We start from the raw sequence: 19192 nt of genomic DNA, 5'->3' as shown, positions 1-19192 counted from the left end.
TTCTGACCCTTTACCCAGGTATCCATGTTTTGGACTTACTTGTGGGCTTTTCTCTCCTGCCCCCTGTAGAACCTAGTTTAAACCCCTCCTCACTATGTTACCAGTTTATATCCAAGATACTATGCCCCTTCCTTGATAGGAGGATCCTATCTCTTCTCAGCAATCCTTCTCAGAACAGCATTCCATGGTTTAGGAAGTCGAAGCCCTCTCGGGCCCCTACCATTGACCAGAAGGATCAAACAGAACACCACCTGCACGCCCAGCTCCTTCCCTCTCATTCCTAGAGCCCTGTAGTCACTTCTGATCCGCTCAGGGTCATACGTTGCAGTATCATTAGTGCCCACATGGATGAGCACCATGGGGTGGTAATCAGAGGGCTGGATGACTCTCGCTGATCCTTCCATAATGTCTTGGAAGGACACGTCCCAGGATGCTATGTCAGGCTGGCAAATGGATGCTTCATCTTCCTTAGAAGGGAGTCACTAACCACCACCACCACCACCACCCTTCATATCCTGTTTGGAGTGGTGGCTGTGATTCTCCTACCCTTGTGGGCACATGGCTTCTTCTCCTCCGCCTTTGGGGGAGATTCCTCATTACTTGTTGCCAGCGCAGCACACTGGTTTTTTTTGTTTTTTTGGTCTCTGTGGATGGTGGGTTGGGAACAGGGTTGGAGCAATGCCTGCTGCCTGAAGTAACCAGCAGGAAGCTTTCTCCCTGCAAAGGAACCATTTCCTCCTTCCTTGGTGGTAGTACTGTAGTCCTCTCCAGCCGGAATGCCTCCTCAACCATGGTGGTCTCCATATGCATATTTAAATGAATTCCTCATGGGCAGAGATGCTCCACAGCCTAAGTCACTTCCTCCTGTTGCTCTCCCCACCCTGCTTCTTGCGATGTTTGACCAGTAATCACCTCTTACACTGGATGGTCTCCCCATCCCACTTTTCTATGATAGGGAAATGCAGGCCACAGTCTCTCCAAATCCACACCAGAGCCTAGGTAGAGGCATCCATGGTCAGGTTCTCGGTCTGGACACAGGTGCAGGTTGAGGAGCCTGGATCTGTGTTGGCATGGGTGATACAGCCTTTTTGAACCAGAATAAAATCAGCATTTCTCCCTCCTACAAACTCCATCTCAAACTCCCGTTTGCTGGCCCCTGTTCCCTAACCTTGGTCACTTAGCAGCTGACTGTTAAGTCCTTCTCTTTTAGGTCAACCCTGCCCCCTCATTAGCACACAGGGGAAGGGTGATCACAAGGATGATCAAGGATGATCAAGGATCAAAGGACAAGAGGCTAGAGCCTTGCTAGTGCACACTCAGCTAGCAGCTGAGCAGAACATAAATTTACACTACCAGTCAACTCCTTGCTTGCATTTCAGCTCAGGTGACACAATCATGTAATAAGTTGTGTACCATTGCTGCTCTGTTGCATTTTTATCATGTGTACGCTGGTCATCCCCGATGTGTCATGTGACAACACGTATATACACCAGGGGTATTCAAACTTTTTGGCCCGAGGGCCACATTGGGGTGCAAAACTGTATGGAGGGCCAGGTAGGGAAGGTCCCCCCCCCCAACAGCCTGGCCCCTGCCCCCATCCACCCCCGCCCACTTCCCATCCCCTGACTGCCCCCCTCAGAACTCCTAACCCATCCAACCTCCCTGCTCTTTTTCCTCTGACTGCCCCCTCCCAGGACACCCACCCCCATCCAACCCCCACCCACTCCCTGTCCCCGGACTGCCTCAAGCCCTATCCGCATCCCCTCCCCCTGACAGGCCCTGGGATGCCCACACCCCGGTCCAACTCCCCCTTTCCCCATCTCCTGACCGCCCCCCTCCCCTCCAGAACCTCCAACCCATCCAAGTGCCCTCTGTCCCCAGACTGCCCCCCAGGACCTCCTACCCCTTATCCAACCTCCCCTGCTGCCACCCCCTTACCATGCCGCTCAGAGTAGCAGGAGCTCACAGCCCCACCACCTGGATGGAACCAGCCGCACTGCCCGTTTGGCAGCATGGCTCCGGGGTGGGGGGGGAGCCTTCCTGGCCAGGAGCTCAAGGGCCAGGCAGGATGGTCCCACAGGCCGGATGTGGCCCGTGAGCCATAGTTTCCCACTATTGCCTATATCAGAAGTGGGCAATGAAGTAGTTAACATTTCTTTTCATTTTCATAGGTAAAGAATATTGCACAACAACAACAAAAACATACTATGTCCTAAGACTGAATCTCTTGGGCCTATTTCTTAATATGATCACCATCAGGGGTTTTGCCCTGGAGATGGAGTAAAAAGTGCATGCCTGAAAAGGCAAGGTCTCACCAATGAAGGGAGGAATTTACCGCTCAAAAATAACTGGTCTCTAGGGCTATGCAGCAAAGGAAGATGCAGAGCTGTTAGTCAGACAGCATAGAACTTAATTTCACCCAAGTCAGGAGTAGCTATATTGTGGTTTGCATAGCTCTGAAATATGACTTGTGCCCTACCCAATTCCTATTATTAACAGAGGATGACAAAAAGCTAATCAAGAGCAGATTTTTATTTCTAGTAAACTCAGAGAAGCATTTTCTATTTTTCTCTCAATGAAAATAAAAGTACAAGCAAGCCAATACAGTTACTGGCCCTTACTTATTTCTATAAACTTATTTTGTATGGTTAATTGGCCTAAAGAATGCCTGTTACCAGAGCAGCTAGACACTTACAAAGTTTAAAAAAATAAAAAAATAAAACTGCTCACCAAGGGTAACACTAAATAATTACTGCTGCTGCCGCCACAAGAAATATCAGCAGTCATAGTATCAAGGATAAAAAAGAAAAGAAAAAAAGAAACTACCAAAAGCTAAACCAAACACACACACTTTGCAACATCCCTGAAGCTTGTGAAAAGTAGATGCTGCAGTACCACCAAGAGGAGCTCTTTCCTCTTCTAGAGAATCCCTTTCCGGAGAAAGGTCTGCTAATGGTCCTGGCGTAACAAAATGACTAAGCAAGTGACTCCCAGCCAATTTTAATTGTTGCGACTTGACAGGGTGAGTAGTGACCTCACAGTTAAGTGCATTCCATTCAAGGGTTTCAAAATCATTGCCCACGTCTGGAATTTGCATAAAAAAGTTAACAGGAAGCCAGTCCAGAAACTTCAGCGCAGCTGATATCAAAGTAGTCTCTCTCTCTCTCAAAAGATGCTGGAGCTTCTCAGCTATATTCTAAAGTAGTCTTAAATACAGTGCACTTCTGCTGTGCATTAACATAGCCCAGTGCAGATAAATGGATAAATTCTATCTGTCACCTAATCTACAAGGTAGAACCCATTCTACTTCTGTGGAACCCAAGTAAAGCATGTACTGAACACAGTTAAATGTGCAAATCCTCTTGGAGATTTCCACTAGGTTTCAATACAAAATATGTGAAGATTTTGCAGCACTCACATCCTTTTTCTCTCACAGTCTCAGACTCTTCAGACAGTTTCAGCCTAAACTCACTTTCCTTCCACTACCCAGTAAAATTAGAAAGCCCCTTCTGAACTAGAAGGATCCACTTCTGATCAGTTGGTTGTCTAACTGTAAAATTAATCTACAGCATTTCCCCCAAGAACCTGCATCTTATTTACCTCAGAGAACCTGCGAGGTCATCTTTTTTAGTTCTAGCTAGAACTCTATGGGTCAAATTCATACACCATTGACTTACATGGATTTAAAACAGATTAATTTGATCCTTGTGACATCCCCCAAGGTGTAATCTGAACTGTTGAACTGCTGTGTCCCTTTAACTCTCCACCACAGGGTGACTTTTACACTGCATTGCTAGTGACAAGCAGCCTCTCCAGATCTGCTCACGCACCACCATTAGCATGTAAAATCTCTCCTAGCAAAGTTGCAAGAATGTTCTCCAAGCCACTAGTGAATTACATACAGGGTAACATCTACAAATCCCCCAATGCCAGCCTTGCATCCCAGAATGTGCGTCTTACACTGTTTGTGCAGGTCCTCAGCAGTGTAAGCTCATTAGAAGTCTGTCATTCCACCAAAGGGAATAATTATGCACCAGCTTTTGTTAACCCGAGTAGAGATTCCCCAAACACTTCAACCAAAACACATTGTTTTAGATAAAACAATAAAACAAGTATATTAACAAGAGAAAGATGGATTTTAAGTTATTATGAAGTGATAAAGGCATAAAAGTCAGAATTGGTTACCAAACAAATAAAAGATGAATACTGCAATCTAATTCCTAAGCTTTACCAAGCTAAATAAGATTTGAAAACAAAAAGGTGCCTCTTATCCCAAAACTTTCAGCAGTCCATGCTAACGGGAAAGCCTTGCAGTTAGGGCCACTCCCCTCTGTTCAATTATGGTTCTTTGTCTTTCAAACAACCTTGCTGCCATGAGTAGAGATGGGGGAGGAAAAGTTTCTTGAGGCATTTCCCCCCTTTTAATAGTCTAACTCTTTGTGCTCGAAAAGTCTTTGCTGGGTCATGGGGGGTCAGGCAGTTCCATGGTGTACGTGAGCTGCCATCCATCTTTTAGGTGAATTGCAAATTTCTTGTTTATAGCTCCCTGGTGGTAAATCCTCGATTTAGCAGTTAACAATTTCTCAACACCTGTGCTCAGCCCTTTTGTATGTTTTTGAGGAGCTAATGTGTTGGCATTCCCCAGAACCATAAAATATTTTAGTAACATTATACAGTAAAATCTCATAGTTTCACATGTAGTGTTGTTACACACATCATAACAGTACAATGATGTTCAGGGGATTATGAATTTTCAAATGATACCTCACGAGGCATACTGTGTACAAAATATATCATAGACATAAAAGTGATGAACATGGGAGTACAGGATATTATAGACCTATATAACTGATATAGCTCAAATTTACTGTAATTTCTTGGATTGACATTTACCAGTTTTTACTGGCAAAATATACCAGTAAAAAAAAATGTATGTTGTGCTGCACAGATTATTTTATTATAGTTTGTCATGTAATTTTTTTCTAGCAATTTCAGAGATACAGGAAAAAACGCTTGTTAGGAATGCTGTTCTGTACAGTGGCATTCTTCAAAGACATGTAAGTTGTGTAATGAAGGTCAAGGTGAATGTTAGATAAGCATAATGTTTTTATAAGCATTCAAGTTAACATTACTATCCAAGTTCAGAGTTCATTTCAACATAATTGTTTCCAGTATGTGTACGTGAATGTATGTGAACATGTACATGAACACAAATAAGGGGAAAATTCGTATCTGACAACATGCCAAATTTAAGATATTATATTAAAATAGCACACCAATAATTTATGGTGAAATATCTATATCTTGTCAAATAGTAACAGAGCATGTACAGCTGTTCCAAAGTTGACGACACAAAGATACAAAATTAAAAGAACCTGCAACAAAAAATGTAAAATAGCTTCTGAAAAATTCATGTTTTTTCAGCTTATCTATAAAACATATATCAGAATAATAGGGTTAGAAGGGACTACAAGTGTCATCTATTATATATAGAGAGAGAACTGGAAGGGACCTTGGAAGGTTGTTGAGTCTAGCCCCCTGCCTTTACTAGCAGAACCAAGTACTGATTTTACCTTGGGTCCCTAAGTGGCACCCTCAAGGATTGATCTCACAACCCTGGGTTTAGTAGACTAAAGCTCAAGACACTGAGCCATCCCTTTCCCTAAACCTAAATATAGGATTTGTTGTGTCTAAGCAATCCAAGACAGATGGCTATCCAGCCTTTGAAAACCTCCACTGAAGGACCTTCCACAACTTCCTTAGACAGTCTGTTCCATTATCCTACTTTTCTTTCAGTTAGGAAGTTTTCCTGAGATTTAATCTAAATCTGCTATGCTGTAGTTTGAACACATTGCCTCTTGTCCTGCCCTCTGTGGCAAAAGAGAACTCCCCCCCCACCCCTTTCTCTTATGGCAGCCTTTCAAGTACTTGACCACTCATGCCCCGCCCCCCTTAACCTCCTCTTTTCCAAACTAACATACCCAATTCCTCAGGGCCGGCTCCAGCTTTTTGCCACCCCAAGCGGTGAAGCGGGGGAATAAAGAAAAATATAAAGCCGCAATCAGCGGCACTTCGGCAGCAGCTCTATCACTCCAAGAGGGACTGAGGGGCCTGCCGCCAAATCGCCGCCAAAGACCCGGACGTGCCGCCCCTTTCCATTGGCCACCCCAAGCGCCTGCTTCCTTTGCTGGTACCTGCAGCCAGCCCTGCAATTCCTTCAACCTCTGCTCACATGGCTTGCATTCCATCCCTTTGAACATCTTTGTCACTTGCCTCTGGATCCTTACCAGTTTCTCCACATCCTTTCTATACATTGGTGACCACAGTTGGACAGAATATTCCAGCTGAGGCCTAATCACTTCCCATGACTTGTATGCAATGCCTTTGTTAATGCAACCTAAAATTGCATTTGCTTTCTTTGCAACAGCATCACATTGCTGTCTCATGTTGAGGTTTTGATCCACCACAAGCCCCAGACCTTTCTCAGCAGTGCTGCTGCCAAGCCAGTTACCCCCCATTCTGTATTTGTGCATTTGGTTTTTCTTCCCTATGTGTAGCACCTTACATTTGTCTTTGTTGAATTTCATTTTATCATCTATAGCCCAGTTCTTCAATTTATCGACATACCTCTGAATTTTAGCTCTATTCTCCAAAGTGCAGGCAACCCCCCAGCTTTCTGTCACCTGCATTTTTGATCAGTATGCTCTCTATTCCTACATCAAGGTAATTAATTATGATGCTAAACAACGCCCGACCCAGAACAAGTCTCTGTGGATCCCCACTCAAGACCTCCCTCCAATCTGACATCATTCCATTAATACAGTAAAAGCCCCTGCAACTCCTTTTTGGGTCAGGACTTCTACAATTATAACACTATGAAATTTCAAATTTAAATAGCTGAAATCGTGAAGTTTACGATTTTTAAAATCCAGTGAATGTGAAACTAACCAAAATGAACTGTGAATTTGGTCTTTCCATGGGAACTTGCCCACTATTTTACTGAATTGGTTGAAATCTGATTTTATTAAGTCCAGTGTCCTTGTTTTGCTGTTCTCATGTCCTGCTTCCCATAGGATCTTGAATTCTATCATATAGATATATGTGGAAATGGGAAATTGGAGAGATGTTCTGATTTGGCTCTAAAAGTAGACATGAGGAAGTACCAAGCACTAAACTCCTATGGGGAAAAGTGAAGGGGAAATCTGTATTCTATTATCTTGTTGGTGTAGATAATTCCCAAACTCTGCAACTGAAATTTCATTTCATTTAATATTTCAGTGGTGAATACACAGCATCTCACAGTAGCTCTATTAATTCTGATTAACATTAGCAGTGTTGCTGCACCAGAGCATAAAGGCTTAAAATGAATTGAAGCAGAAGAAATTCATGAAGAAGGAAAGTATGATTAATGTAGAGGTTACTCAATAAATAATCATGCGCGGTATTAGTCTCGTTATATGAACAATTATATTCAAATGAAACCACTATATTTTTAAAAATGTCATTCATATGTTTATTCAGTGAATAATTTAGAGAACTACCTATTCATCTCGTGCTAGAACAATCAGATGATTGTAGAAACAATTAATTTTGTGCATCTCTGTGTGTGTTAAAATAAAGGTCGGGGGACAACTTATCAACTCCAACATCTAATGTTCTACAATATATTTTAGGACGTCTTTCCAATGTGATGTCAAATATCATGACTGTTTAAGAAGAAACAAATTTGACCAGGTTGCTATAGAATCAGTTAAATGTTTTAGTATTTATTTATGAAACCCCAAGGGCTTGCCTAATTTATCTGAAAAAAAGCAAAATATAAGTAAAAAAATGTTTGTTTGTTTTTTTTAATCAATCAGATCAGCCTGACTTGAATGATTTTGAGGGCAATATATGTAGCTATAACTGGTAGCGTTTCACGTCCTCTGTAGAACATGGTTTACTTTTTACAAAATTTGCAATGATTTAAAACAGTTGAATGATTTTGTTTTGGATGGAAACAGCCTCCTTTCAGAGCAGCAACAAGAAGTATCCCTGCTTCAGCAGATGCCTAATAAAGCCTGTGAATTCTTGAAGCTCAGATAGGCTCTTTCTGCAGTTGTGGATGTATGGATGAACTAGAATATAAATCAAGATGAAATTATTCATCAGATTTTCAAATGGCATGAATCAGCATAGCTCCACTGAGCTCAGTAGAACTACACCACTTTTCACTATTTGAGGATCGGTCCCTAGATTTTATTGCATCTCATACACTGAGTTGGAAAACAAAGAGAACAACAACATCAGAACCAACTCACCCAAGAGAGCCTTTTTCGCTGAGCAGTCACGAATTCTCTCTAGTGGCCATGGAATTCTATAGTAGTTCTATCAGTCTTGCCCTCCCCACCTGATGGCCTGGGGACTGAGCTCATGGGAGCAATGCTAGTGGACTTGGAAGGCAAGTTCTTCTCTATAGGGCTGAATGTCAGTCAAATGAGAAATTATTTTGAAAGGATCATGGCGCAAGGTTACTAGGCTCTCCTCAGCTGATGGTTTTGAATGTCAGAGAGAGAGAGAGATAAAAGAGACAGTGCTGACGAAAGATTGCCATTTGGATGGTTAGACAGTGCTCACTGGAGAAAAAAGGAAACGCCACAGCTACAGCCGAGCCACATAGAGGACAATTTTCTCCCACTGAGAACACTGACTATCCTGGAGAAGCAAGGTTATGTAAACATACACTTTCGTCAGGTAACTTTGGTTGTTCAGTTCTGTAGCTTTTCCATTCAAAGGGAGGTCCAAAGCCAGTCCATGCACACTGAAGGGGAGGCAAAAAAACATTAACTCCCCCACCTCACTAGCTGCAGAATCAGGAGTTATTTAATAAGTAGTCATGAAGGAAGGGAAATAATTCACCAAAGATCTTGAGAGAGTTCTCCATCTAAGAGCACTTAACTATCTCCTGTAGAGCTAGAGTTTTAGAGGCTTTGTTTGTTTTTAAATCACGTACAACTGGCAGACTTTCCTGTTATACATTTGCCATAGGGCCAATATATGATGTCTTCATCAGCTCGTATAACCTGGAAGATGAAGGTCATGGAGGGTTCATGCTGGATTGAGGCTATTACTAAGGCAAAGCATAAAAAATAATGAGAAAAAGAGCAGTATGTAATGTAATCTCTTCATTTTATGTCGTTTATCTGCATTTTTATGTCGTTATACAGTTTTGCAGATATTACTAAAAAACAACAGAGTCATTCTGATATCCATTACCCACGAGTAAAATTTTCAAACAAGCACCTTTGTGCTTTCTTCTATGCTGCCCTCATGCTTGGGAGATACTCCCCATAAACATTCACAAAGCTACCTCATTATCCACCTTCAGATCCCTCCTCAAAACTCTTTTGCCATGACATCTACAAAAAAATTGACAGCAGGTATCCTTTTGTCCAGAGCATACTCCCTATCATGTTGACCAATACTGTCTTATTGTTTCCTTGCACACCACCATCTGTCTATATCCATATATTGTCTCTTGTCTTTATACTTAGATTGTAAGCTTCTTGGGGCAGAGCCGTCTTTTTGCTCTGTTCCTGTACAGAGCCTGGCACAATGGGGTCCTGGTTCATGGCTAGGGCTCCTAAGCACTATGGTAATACAAATAAATCATCATTATCAATGATAGGTCAACCTCAACATAACCAGACTTCACTTACTGAGTTGTCTGAGTGACTTCCCTCTCATCTTTGCTTTGGTTATGATTCATCCTTATGAAAGAGGTGGCAACACTCACAGGGGATGCCTTTCCTGCCACTAGCTCATGACAAAATTATTTGGCTAAGGCTTTGGGCCTTTCTCCCTGTCAGTAGCAGCAGGCTATGTGAGCCTTTTCATAGTCAGAAAAGAGCAGCCCATAACCCCCAGGCTAAAACCTCTCTCTCTCCTCAGCAGAATTAGTTATAAACTCCAGCAACCCCTCCCCCCACCCCTTTGCACTTTCATATGCTCTAGCACACAACAAAAGCTGAGGAGTATCACTGTATAGGAGGTACAAGGAGACCAGAAGCCTGAAGTTTCACAAGAACGATGTCAGTAGGGTAGATCAATATGAGAAGACAGTGGCAGGAGCTGTGAGGACAAGGAAGGGCTACTTTAACCAAGCAGGCCTGTAGTATTATGTCCATTTGCAAATGAGGTTGTTGAGGTACAGAAAGGTTGTGACTCTAGATCACAAAGTGAGTTAATACAGAACAAGGGGTATAATCCACACATCCTGATTCCTCAAATTGTTTGTTAATAACTACTCCTTGCTCCCTCCATACAAGCAGGCTATTCATTCAAATACAGCTACTCTGCATGCTAGACTGTGTCGTGTATCACTTGCTCATGTCAGCTATTGCTGCTGCCTGTTGAACAAGAGATGGGTGTGCATTGGAACTGAAACAGCAGTGTGCAAATGCCAAAGCAGACATATTTCATGTCCTATACAGCAACCGCATACCCCAGAAATTCTGCATTTAGCATTTACTCCAACTCCAGATTGCAACTGCCCTTATGCAGTACTTGTGTGGTCTGACAAGGAGGGTTGTAATCAATATGCATTTCTTGATTCCACAAACACAACATTTCCCACAGAACCCACTCCTTGCTCCAAAATTGTACATCAGAATCTAAGCTTTCATTTAAACAAATGTTTCTGGCCCTCATAACTCCAAAGAAATCCTTCCAAATGCAAGCCAAGTGAACAGGAATGCAGTGATATCTGCCAGAGTCAGAGATAAAAAGAAACAATAGCCCAAACTACCTGATGCCTCGGAAAGGGCTGTTAACATTTAAATTGTTACTAGGTTACATAGTTATCTATTTCTCTGCTGATCAGTTTAGCGGAAACATCCAATTAATATGCTTATCCCCCAATTTCAAAAGACTTTGCATACCTTCCCAGCTACCAAAGGCCAAAGGAATCTTCACACTTCCTTCAATAAATTCTAATTTTTTTAAACACAAAATGTTGTGGCACACTGAAAATAGAATTCAACAACAGGGCTAATGTACTAATGTATAATTCATTTTCTTATCTGAGTCAATAAAGGCTTCAATTTTTTACTATGCCACCAAAATTTCAATGTGCTGCAGAATTATCCCACCAAGTGTCTGTGATGCCAGTTATGTCATAATTGTGATTATTCATTGGGATATGTAATTCTTCCTGTTTATTCCCCATACTTCTTGCATTAGTATACAGACATCTAAAAATATAGAGGAGAAATCTATTTATCTTGTCTCTCCTTTGTCCCTGTCATGATTGCCATAGCTCCAGTGACTCCAACAGGGCTATGATGATTTACACTAGTTGAGGATCTGGCCCTAAGACCTGACAGTGAGGTACATAAATTAAAGATTTTGAACCATGTCAGAATAGTCTCACAGAACTAACTATACTCCCGAAGTCCTGCTTCTTCAGGCTCAAAATAAAGCCTACAATGAATTCTCCTCTTTGACTCTTCATGGTCAGGTATCCAGCACAAGATGTGGGTGGAAGGAAATCGCCATAAGACATCACAGAACCTTGCCACCATGCCCACGTGCCTCATAAATAAATCTTTAAAATGCAACATTACACAAGCTCCATCACTCATCTCATGTGGCACTCCACCTCTGCAAAAGCAAACAACTATGCACTTTACCTACCAGCCCCAAATCTGGGAATGACGATTACTGCAAAATGTACCACACACTGGAGTGGAGTAAGTTTCCTCATATCTGAATGGTCATCCATGATCTCTCCTATATTCAGATACACACATGCATATCTAGATGTTTTAAAATCCAGCATGCAAGTCAGGGCTTACTACTGTTGAGAGAGGTTCTGAACAGTAGTAAGTCCAAAATATTTTTGAAAGTGCAGGGTTATTATTCAATTACTTTATATATTGTGCTGAGGGCTGTACAAACACCTGACAAATCCCCTGCCCTGAATAATTTACAATCTAATGAAGATCTTACAGTCTAAGGCTAAGTCTACACTTTTGGCAGCATGCAAAGTACAGGCACTAGACATCTAGCTACTGCCCCAGTAAAAGGCAGGCAGTATCCACGCTTGTCACTGTGGTGTGTAGCTACATGCTGCAGTGAAAGAAAGTCCAGCAGCAGAGAAAGGCCACAGCAGCTCCCCTTTGCCACAGCTTCACTGCAGCGAAGAAAGGCTCTGGCAGAGGCAAGGCAGTGGGGAAAGGCTCCAGCATAGAGAAGACATGGAAGGCACTGCTCAGGCATGTAGAGAGCTTCATAGGGTATATACCCTGGGTGTTCAAGTGTGTAGGGCACTCTGCTGTACTCTAGTCACCTAAGCACTGTCTTGCCATCTACACTGCTATTTACACCTGTGCTAGGTGGGCATGCAGTCTTTGTATTCCACACACTATTGTAAGTATAGATGTAGCTGGGCCCATTTTGAATGTGGTTCAGTCACATTGCATCTCACAATCAGGTACTCAAAGAGTCTGCAAATAGAGGGAATGGGTTTCTCAGAAAAGTAAGAGCAGAATACAAATAAATCCTGTAATTTCTATTTATGATTATTTAATTGAAAGAAAGCTTAAGTTACTGTATCTCTATTGCAATATTAACATAAAAATGAACAACTGAGGCATTGAGAGCAAACTCCCAGTCCCACTGAAGTCAATGTGTGTATGTCTACACTGTGATGATAAACCAGTGGCACCAAGTTTAAGAGCGTGGGTCAGCTGACTTGGGCTGTGAAGCTAAAAATATCAGTGCAGATATTCAGGCTCAGACTGGAGCCCAGGCTCTGAGACCCTTCCCCCTTGAGGGGTCTCTGAGCCCAGGCTCCAAGCGAAGCTTGAATGTCTACACTGCAATTTTACAGCCCTGCAGAATGAGTCCTGTGAGCCCCAATCAGCTGACCTAGGCCAGCCATTGCCATGCCACAGGTCTTATTACAGTGTAGACATATCCTGTGAGTTTTGCTATCAACTTCAAAGGGACCAGGATTTGTCCCATAATACACTACCTGTGTACACATATACAGATCTGAATCATACCAGGTGCAACTCCCTGGAAATCAGTGACATAACATGAGGAATAAATTTGGCCCATTATGTCTACTGTGTGTAACTGTTTGAATAAATACAGATATGCATCCAAGAACCATGAAGCCCCTCTACTCATCAATGTATTTAAAACGTATCAACAACTTTCAGTCTCTTGAAATATTTATTTTCCAGTTTCATTAGGATTGCACACACAGCCTCTGGCACAGGACCACATGAGTGACCTTACTCCATTGAACAATTTTTTTCTCTTGTGAGTCACTAAATCAGAAATGTAAAACAAGTTTAACTATTGAAATCACTTCAGGTTTTGTTTTGTCATAGTATATTTCACAAGTATTCCCCAAAACTGCCTATTCTTCAGAAAAAAATTTTTTAATTAGAATTTGTGACTTTCATTTCAGAAACCACTATTAATAAATTATGCTTCATTTATGAATTCAATGAAATTATCCTTGGTGACAGGCATATTTTAAATATTACAAATTTACATTCTACAACATATAGTCTAAAGTATACACTCAGCAAATGACTGATAACTATTCTCATTAAAATTAGGCTAATGTCTTCTTTGTGGGTACAATAAAACTGATTAGTAGATCTAAAAGAATATTTTAGCAAGGTTTGGATTGACTGGGGTAATGCTTTTTAAAACACGGGACCCAATAAAGCATTTAATTATGACAGTTAAGCTCTTCTCAGATAAAAAGATTTTCCAATCATAATACGATTAATACAACTTTATGTAATTTTAAGAACTAGAAAATCTGAATTAAGATATCTTTCATACCACATACTCTGGAATACATTTTTAAAAACTCTTAGCATAGGATTAAAGCAACTAAACTATACTGAGCTAGGAAATATTTTGTCTTTGAGTTTAGCCAACGAATAACCATACATTTAACAGTTATTTTTATATCAAAAGATGATACCCTTTTGTTTGCTGTAGACATTGTTGTAGAGTATACACTTATTAATGTAATCTGACAAAGACATTCTACTTGCAAATACTATTAATTCTGTGGTAATTAAATCCTGCACTGTATTCAGTCAGAAGTAATTTGACAGCAATTCATTGCAAGACACATCAAATTGCACCTTATCTTTTTGCTACATAAATCACCCTAACTGTAGACAGTTTATCACATGTATTCTAATTACTTTTTAGAAATTTCATTTTAATTCATCCATCAATGATATGCCATTAAATAACGTTACCTTCAAAAAAGTACAGTAATCAGTTTCAGAATAAAACTTGAAAGGCTAGTATGATTTTAGACATACTGAGCTGCTGGAATCAATTCATTTATTTAATTTGCTGAACAGTCACTCATATTCTCCTATGACTTCTGCCAGTAGCAGAGGAACCCATGAGGTCATAATCATGCATTATTGTCACTAATCTTCTATAAGTGATTTCAAATCAGTTAAATCATTTGAGTAAAAATGTACCTGCAAATTGAACAAAGCTTATAGGCTTTGTTCAATTATATAAAGTTCACATCATTCTCATCTGTATAATTTAGAAACAGGGAAACAAATTACTATGGTACACGACAAAGCATTCATTCACTGAGAACTAAGGTTTTCCAATGTAAAAGTGCAAAGCAACAGGTGCATAGCTCAAAATATCCAATTATGAAAAGACATTTTGCACTGGAAAGACCATTCAGTTAATTTTTCTGATCTCTTTGGGGAGTTATTGATTTCCTTAGGACCTAGCTTTAGACTGACTGAAACAAACAAAACCACAAACATTAAATACACTGTTACTGTTTGAGTTAGGACCATAAAAATATTCTAGGAACTAAGACACCGTTACTAAAAAGTAACATTATTTACTTGTCTTTATCCAGTGTAAAGTGTTCAGGGTTTCTTTTTTTGATTTTTATTTCTAAAATTACAGTAAGTAGTTGAAAAAACAATGAGGTAATCACCAGCTAGTTAAACAGTATTCCATCTGTGATGGACTTAGCTAGGTAGAAGCATTATTCATTCTTAACTAACATTATTGAATTATTATGATTTTCAAACATTGTTATGTAGTGAATCACAAAAAATGTATATAACTAGATTAAAGCTATTCACAATTGTCTTAGATTTTAAGGCCAGAAGAGACCATCATGATCATCTAGTCTGTTTTCCTGCATATAGTATTGTCCTTTAGCAAAACTTGTAGTTTTCATAACATATTCTAGCAATCTAACTTTCAGGAAAATAGTTTTCTAAACTTTAACCACAATTTTACAAAACAACTTATTTAGCTTTAACTTTTTACCTTTGTTGTACACTTTGTAAATTAACGCTCCTTAATCACTTCCAAAAAAAAGCAGTCTAGGCAAACAAGACTAATCAACAAAGCTGAAGAGGAAGAGTTTTCCCTCCTTTCCAAAGCAGTAGTTCAGGCAGATATAGTCAATTCCCCCCCCCCCTTTATCACTTGAAAAAATAAAAAACCTTAAAAGATTTTAAATGGAGAATGCCGTTGACCATCCTGAACACTCGGAAAACAAAAAAACAGCACTACCTTCTTTTGGTTTCAGCATTCTAGAATTTACAGTAAAATAAAACACAAAATGATATTCATTAGAGCTACCACAAGCCCAGTGGTTGCAGTCTTAAAACAGAAAAGAAAAGAGTTCAGTCAGGCACAAAGGTCTCCATGGCAACAGTGAATTTAGACCCCCATTGGCATTATTTATGCAACATTTCATCACAAAAGGACCCTCCCACTAGCCTAGCTGGCATATTCTACAGTTTTCCAATCTCTCTTCCTTTTTCTTTTAATTCCTATCTGGCCCTTAAGCTATTTGTATTTCAACATAAATATCCCCCAGTATCGTAAAATAAATTCAGCCCGTCTTTCAGCTTTGTTGTGCTATATTTCAGAGACAGCAAGTGCATTTTAAATCCTGTAGAGTTTACATTTAAAAACCTTTCTACTTTGATATCAAAGATCTATAGTTTGCAAACAAAAATAAATTTTGACTCTGTTTAGATACAGTTTTCTGCTTTTATTTCATTAAATTCTTCCTAAATATGTGCCTAGAAATTGAAACCTTGCAGAAAAACATTTTAGAAAAAGCATTATTGGCAAAAGTGCAAAGCAGATGCCACGTTATTAAACTGCTGGCCTGTGCCCATTTCCCAATGATAATTTTTCATCTGTGTTTGCAGTATAGAAATCTAATTTAACATTTATGTATTTTTATTTTGCTTTTTGCAGCCATGATAAGGGCCATATATTTGATTTACGTTCACATTGTAGTGGAAGTTAACAGAAATGAAAATGCATAATAAAACATATTTCTATGCTATCACAACTCAAACAAGTCTTTGTGAATTTATCATCATTTCCCTTTTTACCTTAATATATAGTTTTACTATATGACCTTAATAGACTGTTTAACATAAAAATGATTATAATTTGCTCTGACAAACTTACATAGAGGTATTTATAAATGTAAAAAATGAGGGTAAGAGATAAAAGCACATTTAAGGCCTTCTTTCCTTCTGTATTTAAAACTCCAGGGTCCCAATTTTGCAAATGTTTATGTACCCAAGTAACTTTATGCATGTGAGTAGTTCCACTAACCCAATGAAATTACTTATTATATTTTTCTTACTGGGGAGCCATATATCAATGATGGATGATAACTTCATATCAAATCATTCTAGCCATGGATATTCCTGTAAATAGTTTACTTACTGTATTTTTCTGTGCTGAAAACTTTTAGATACACATGTAGTTTCACTAAAATCAATAAGAGTAATATGTAAACAATATTTTTTGCATAAATAAAGGATTGATTCTGCAAATCCTAACAACAAGTAGATAATCTGAATATTCAGAGAAAAATACTTTTTGGCTACTTTAACGTACTTTTTAAATTGCGTAACTCGAATTTTGCGTAAGTCAGAAACGTATCTCCGATCATTACGCCAAAAAACAACAAAAAAACAACCTCCTATTTCTATCTTATGAAACTTTTTCCGTAAGCTCGGATTTGAGTATGTCAGGTTTACGTAACTCGGGAAGCATCTGTACTGTGTAAGCGATAACTGGATGCATGTTTCCTTAACTGCTCATTTTTCTTTTGAATAATGTTTGGTTTTATCATTCAACATGTTACCTAGTGATCCTCTACTAAATACATTTTCTGTAACTGACCGAGAAGCTCAAACCTGAAAACTAATTTGGGTTTTATTGCACCTTTATCTTTAACAACTTAATATTAATTGGGAATATTTCACCTTAAAAGTAACAAGATTATAGGTGGCTAGCCCATGCCTCCCTTCCCACTGCCGACGCTATTGTGGCTACACTACTATTTTTAGTATGCTAGCTCAATGAGAGCTAACATGAGTATGCCTACACAAACTGGGAATTACACCCCTATCTCATCATGTAAATTTAGCCATAAAGTGGGCCAGCTCTTTAGCTGGTATAAATCAGTGCAGATCCATTGATTTTATGGATCTGTCCCAAATAGATGTATATATTAGAATATGATTTTATCATTATTATGAAAGCTAGGGATGGGCACTTCTCTTATTTGTTTCATAAATTGAAATAATAAAAATTATTATCCATTTTAATTTACAAATTAGTGTGTTTATGCACGGGAGAGGAATTCATATTAGTATGCACTAATAATAGTTGGCTCTCAATATTAACATTAAATGACTAAAGTAATACTGAAAATAACACAGACCTTGTTATATTTTAGTACATTAAACAAACAAACAACCAAAAAAAACCTTTTCTATTCAATCCGGACCAAAAGAAAGCAAGCCATTATGCATGCCAAAGTACAGTTCTCCCTTTTTTGAAGGGCAATGATGAAAGACCTAGCATCCTATACTTCTATTTATTATTAGTGATTGGAAGTTGTAACATTTTAAACAGAAATTATAGCAGGTTGCTCTCTAAATGTCATAGTGAAGCTAGAGGACAGTTTTGCTAGCTTTTACAGGATACACTGTGTGCATGTCATAAGGAGGGAGTGAGATTTCAGTCAGAATGGGCTGACTCAGCTTTTAATCACCAGACTTCATTCATCCATACTCCCCATGGCAGAGGTAAAGTGCAGTAATAATGATCACCTAATGGGGGAAGAGAGAAAGCTGGAAGCAACAAAAGAACCCACATAAGCACTTTTAGAAAGTCAGCTGGTTTTAGTATAACCTCCCCTCCCCACCAAAAAAACCTGCCTTTGTGTATCTGCTATGAGCAGTGCCAGTGATACAAAAAGGCCACAATTAACGTATTATCCCAGCAAAACTATTGCAATGAAAATACAATTAGTAATAGAAGTTTTAAGATTTCAGTGTGTTTCAGGACACTGGGGAGGGGATGAGTGCTTGATAAGATTTTTTCTTTTATGAATTAAGTTGCATATTTACTAGATTCCCTACAGCTTTCCCAAGCCATTGGCTTGTTTCAAAGAAAACAATAGCAGCTTTTACCTTTATTTTCCTTTCCTGTTTAGGAGGTTCTGAAGATTATTGTTTGTGATAAATGAAAATGACTCATGAAATGGCAGTCTAATGAGCAAAATCTACTTCACATGAAATAATGTCTCCAAAGGGTAATTAAGTACACAATATTCAAAGTATCTTATTTCACTGAGATGTTGTGACTGACCCTCCAGTTAGCATTTCAATACACTAATATGCATCTTTGTCTCAGGAAGGTTCTACAGCAATACATAAAAACACAGGAACTCTATTATGTATATTACAGCAGTGTCCAAAATTTACTAGATGTATATAGTCCCCACATGTAAGAGTATATTAACTGAGAAATTAAATTGAATATCTTTATTGAATACAAATGAACAATATGACTCCAGTTACTGAGATAAATGCAAAATCAAATAAAAAAAGGACTCACTTGATTGTATTAAAATATTTTGATTGTTACATAATCTTGAACCTTTTTCAGTTAAATATTTTGAAAGTTATAACAAGCGCTATTTGTAGCTATTTATTAGAAGCTAAGCAAGACTATTCCAAACTAAATTGTTAATAAATGAAAAAGGAAGGGAACTCCATTTTTCCCAAATATTTTAGTGTTGAGGTATGTTCTGTTGCTCTGACACAGATGTACTTAAGCACTTAAAGTTGAACTC

The 19192-nt window shown here is 39.1% G+C and overlaps 1 protein-coding gene across 2 annotated transcripts in view; it reads right to left on the bottom strand.

Annotated features, from left to right (window-relative positions):
* The window catches only part of CTNND2 (catenin delta 2), a 1196137-nt gene that overhangs the window by 760603 nt on the left and 416342 nt on the right, over positions 1-19192 (bottom strand). Inside the window, exon 1 of one of the 2 annotated variants that reach the window (XM_045005429.1) lies at positions 15337-15671. The exons of the other annotated variant lie outside the window; for it this stretch is intronic. The gene's annotated coding sequence lies outside the window, so the exon portion shown is untranslated. Of the gene's footprint in view, positions 1-15336; positions 15672-19192 lie in introns of those variants that run through there. 2 annotated transcript variants of the gene reach the window in all.

This window comes from Mauremys mutica, chromosome 2, assembly GCF_020497125.1.
Source record: "Mauremys mutica isolate MM-2020 ecotype Southern chromosome 2, ASM2049712v1, whole genome shotgun sequence".
Taxonomy (NCBI): Eukaryota; Metazoa; Chordata; order Testudines; family Geoemydidae; genus Mauremys; species Mauremys mutica.
The sequence above is the reverse complement of the archived record's forward strand: the minus strand, read 5'-3'. Positions and strand labels throughout refer to the sequence as shown.